The 5,244-nt window shown below is 41.3% G+C and overlaps 1 long non-coding RNA gene across 1 annotated transcript; it reads right to left on the bottom strand.

Moving 5' to 3' along the window:
• Positions 1-262: 262 nt before the first annotated feature.
• Positions 263-809, bottom strand: LOC134590266 (uncharacterized). Its single transcript, XR_010087220.1, has 3 exons — positions 687-809; positions 432-547; positions 263-326 (listed from the first exon to the last, which is right to left on the bottom strand). It is a non-coding gene; the product is annotated as an uncharacterized LOC134590266 (long non-coding RNA).
• Positions 810-5,244: the final 4,435 nt, after the last annotated feature.

The raw sequence follows: 5,244 nt of genomic DNA, 5'->3' as shown, positions 1-5,244 counted from the left end.
AATATATTCACCATTCTCTGAGCATTATTCTACCAAAATGGTCCATGCATTACTGAATTATCTAGCCCCAATCCCTAAAAGCTTAACATTCTTACTCAATAAGTAGCTTTTAAACCCCAAAGTTTACTTTGGTGATGGTTCCACATGCGTGCCTTCTTCCATCTTTCACTGGCTCCAAGATCCATCCATGGTCAGTCTCCAGGGTAGGAATACTTTTTTCTTTCCAAATTAGATTTTTTTATTTACATTTTGTATTCAAATATTTTTTTTTTAATTAGATTTTTTTTTTTTTTTTTTAGAGCAGAAGGCTATTGTGTATGATGACTCTGCAATTCAAATATAAACATGTTTTAGTGAGTGTTCTTTAGCCAATATGGTCCATGTGTGATTGATTTAATTAGCTCCAGACCATAAAAGCTTAAAATTCTTACTCAGTAAGTAGCTGTCAGACCTTAACATTTACTCAGGTGATGGTTCCACATATGTGTCTTTTTCCATCTTAAACTGGCTCCTGGATCCATCCATGATCAGTGACCAGGCTGTGTATCTTCATGTGAAGAAATTTATTAGGTACAATGTCTCTGTAATTCAAATATAAACACCATTCACTGAGCATTATTCTGCCAAAATGGTCCATGCATTACTGAATTATCTAGCCCCAATCCCTAAAAGCTTAAAATTCTTACTCACTAAGTAGCTTTTAGACTCCAAAGTTTAGTCAGGTTACGGCTTGACATACACGTCTTCTTCCTTCATCAACCGGCTCCTGGTCCTCTCCACATCCAATCACCAGGCTGAGCATTTTTCCGATCACCAGGTAGAACCACCGGCAGAAGTTGGTTTTCATGAACTTAAAAAATATGGTAGTGAAAATTTCTGTGTGTTGTTAATAGTGTGTTGTTAATAGTCTGTCACACAAAAAAACACAAAGTTCCCATGCAGATTCTGATGCACAATTAGCTTCTCAGACAATAGAACATATACTGTATTTGCAATATACTATGTGCAAAGTCTATGGAAGGGTTTTATACCATTACCACACCTTCCTTGGTGATGAAGTAAGTATAGTACAGTCCCAATTGAAAAACTGTGATGAGTTCTACAAGGGAATTTAATTAAGGTTGTTAAGACCTGTTAATAATGCCCACTTCATTAAAGTATAATATAATCATTATATTGTTTTACTAAAATCAGCATCAATAAAGCAAAGCGAGAACATTTACCCAAATCCCACTGTTCACTTTTAAACAGAGTTTTAGTAGAACTGAATGTCCATAAAGTGTTAGCTCACCTGCCAACATAGTAGCAAATCTATTAGGTGAGTCCTAGTATAACACTTAATTTGGGATGCTTTCAGCTCAAAGGCAAAGTATCTACTGAGACAAAAATATGTAATTTATAAATCCATATAAAGTAATGGTAGGTGGATGCCTTGTATAAAGGCCGTGTAATATTAGAGCCATTAAAAGTTATTTACGAACCATGCTGGGAGTATAAGCCCATGACTAATTAATATATGTGCTTTTACCAGAAATTCTGGTCCTTTCCATGTGATGCCTGTTGCTAGATTCCACCGTGCACGTCGTACAATGCTAACATGGGGACGCACACTTACCCACTGCTTGGCATAGTTTGATCTAACCAGATCTCAGGTTAGAAGACGGGTTATAGAAATGAAGTTATTCTACAAATATGGTGTAAATCGCAGCTATCTGTGTGTAGGATATACTTACTTCTAGAATTGATGGTCTCAGATATCCAGAGGATGAAAGTAATAATGAAAAGAAAAGAAAAAACAGGACAGTCTTCATTTCTGCACTGTCTGCCTCAAACGTTCTGAATGAATGAAGTGAAAAGGACAGACCTGGTGTGATGTCAGCTGTAGCATCATGACATCATAACTGCTGCACAAAGCAGACAATGAATGAAGTCACAATGCAAGGATAGAGGAATAAAGCTGCAGCTAACACAGAGTAAAGGGGTTTAACCCTTTCATGACCATGGCCTTTCCAGGATTCCGTGTTTGTGACAGAGCGTTCTAGAACCGTTTCTATATGTTAGTTCCACTGTAACATATCTGTTTCTATTTACATGTACCCATACAGTTTATATATCATTTTTAAAGGACAGATAGGGATTTCTTCCAATGCCCACTATGTATACGTAACACAATAACTAGGAATAACATATTTTTAAAATTATAAATAATGTATATTTTTTTCGCAGTTTTGATTATACATCATTTCTATGCAACTAAAGAAAAATAACTTGCAATTGGTTCATTTAGTCCTGATTATTGGTCTAGGATTTTAGTTAATTTTTAGAAGGTCTAAGACGATATTTCAAGGAGTGAATTAGTGTAAGCAGACCAAATATTGCAAATGTTTAGCTTTAGATCCTTATCAGGGTTATTCAATAAAAATAATTTCAAAGTAAATTCAAAATGTGCAGATTGGGTTAAAAACCCCTACTGTCACTTACCTGGGTCCCTCGGCGCTGGCTCGGTTACGCCTTTTGGAGACCTAATGTGCATGATTGGCAATGGCCGCGCTCGCCTTAGGATTTTTCCATAGTATGCATTATTCAGTGCTTTCCTATGGGGATTCCGGTGATGCTGGCAATCCTCATGCAAAGCGTGAGGACGTCCAGCATCAGTTAGGTGACCAAAGTCGCCTAACGATACAAAAGTCCCTCTAGTGACTGTCTGGTAGACAGCCACCAGAATAGGAGTTAACCGATAAAGGTAATTATTGCAGTTTTTTATAATTACCTTTATAGGGCTAAGGATGCTGGGACACTGTACCCAGACCACTTCAATGAGTTGAAGTGGTTTGGGTGCCCATAGTGTCCCTTTAAAGGCCTGTGCAGGATTGGGTATCTAAGGTAGAAAAGATTCAGGCGATGGAGGAGATCAGGCTAAACATGAACAATCCACACCAATTCATGGGCGTAGGAACCCCCAAAAATCTGTGGGGATAGCATTTTTACTCGCCGGGCATATTCTTATTCCGTAAACTAGGAGTTGTTTACCCCATTGTACAGCGCTACGGAATTTGCAGTCGCTATATAAAATGATTAAATAATAACATTAAAGGGTCACTACAAGGAAGGGGTTTTACTTACCCGGATACAGCGCCGGGATCCTCCTGATTAGAACCACCCCTACCCTTCCCATGAATATTAGAACCACCCCTACCCCTTCCATGCACAAAAGAACCTCACCTACCCCTTCCACGCATATTAACCCCCTACCCCTTCCATGCATATTAGTACCCCCCTAACCACTTCCATGCATATTAGTACCCCCCTAACCACTTCCATGCATATTAGTACCCCCTAACCCCTTCCATGCATATTAGAACCCACCCTACCTCTTCCATTCATATTAGTACTCCCCTAACCCAGTGGCGTCTCTAGGATTCATTTTTAGGGGGGGCACATGGTGGGCCAGGGACAAAAGTAGGGGGGCACATTTAATCCCGCCCTCGCCGCAGTTTTACCCCGCCCCTGCCGCATGTTAAGCCCCGCCCCCCACACAATGTGTTTTTTTTTTAATAATCCCTGGTGGAGGATTCATTATTTTCCACCAGGGATTATTATAAAAACAAACATTTCCCTTGATATAGTGCCATAGTTGCCAACATTTGAGAAATTGGGACATTCAGCGCTCCCTGTACAGTGCTGCTTTCTGTATAATACATGGCTGTGTGTATAATATCCTGGGACAGTCAGTGCTCCCTGTATAGTGTTGCTCTCTGTATAATACATGGCTGTGTGTATAATATCCTGGGACAGTCAGTGCTCCCTGTATAGTGCTGCTCTCTGTAAATACAGATTTGTTTGTGTATAATATCCCAAGACAGAGAGCAGCACTATACAGGGAACAATGATTGTCCCAGGATATTATACAGACACAGACCTGTATTATACAGAGAACATCACTATAGTATTATACAGATAGCTGAGCATATACCCCATGTCCCAATCTCTAGACTACAAGTACCTGTCAACAGCAGCTCCCAGATGCGTGTAACAGGGCTAAAGTGTGCGGCAGCTCACACAGATGATTCAGCGGTAAAGCGCACTCGCTGGCAGAGCCAAACTGGAAAGTAGCCCTGGAAAAAAATGTATGCCATTCCTACAGGTCAATATATATATAGTGCACTGGGGCCCTTCCTACACAGCAACTCACAGGAATAAAAATTTTAATTATTGATAGACTGCTGAGTACATACACACAGTACACAAATACGAACACCGAGAAACTTCTGAATACACACACACAGACGTTGCTGAATGCACACAGACGTTGCTGAATGCACACAGGCTGATTTTTAAACTTACACACAGACTGCTGAATGCAACACACACCACACACACAGACATAAACACTGCTGAGTCCATACACACACAGACTGCTGAGTCCATATACACACAGACAGACACACAGACTGCTGAGTCCATTCACACACACACACACACAGAGAGTGCTGAGTCCATATACACACAGACTGCTGAGTCCTAGATACAGACACACACAGACTGCTGAGTCCATACACACACACAGACTGCTGAGTCCATACACACACACAGACTGCTGAGTCCATACACACACACACACACAGACTGCTGAGTCCATACACACATACAGATTGCTGAGTCCATACACACAGACACACACACACACACACACACAGATACAGACAGCTGAGGTCATACACACACATAGACTGCTGAGTCCATACACACACACACACACACACACACACACAGACTGCTGAGTCCATATATACACACACAAACACACAGACTGCTGAGTCCACACACACACACACACACAAACAAACACACAGACTGCTGAGTCCATACACACACACACACACAGACTGCTGAGTCCACACACACACACACACACACAGAGTGCTGAGTCCATACACACACAGACTGCTGAGTCCATACACACACAGACTGCTGAGTCCATACACACACAGACTGCTGAGTCCATACACACACAGACTGCTGAGTCCATACACACACAGACTGCTGAGTCCATACACACACAGACTGCTGAGTCCATACACACACAGACTGCTGAGTCCATACACACACACACAGACACAGACTGCTGAGTCCATACACACACAGACTGCTGAGTCCATACACACACAGACTGCTGAGTCCATACACACACAGACTGCTGAGTCCATACACACACAGACTGCTGAGTCCATACACACACAGACT

Source organism: Pelobates fuscus, chromosome 1, assembly GCF_036172605.1.
Source record: "Pelobates fuscus isolate aPelFus1 chromosome 1, aPelFus1.pri, whole genome shotgun sequence".
NCBI classification, from domain to species: Eukaryota; Metazoa; Chordata; class Amphibia; order Anura; family Pelobatidae; genus Pelobates; species Pelobates fuscus.
Note: the sequence above shows the minus strand (reverse complement) of the source record. Positions and strands in the feature narration are given on the sequence as shown.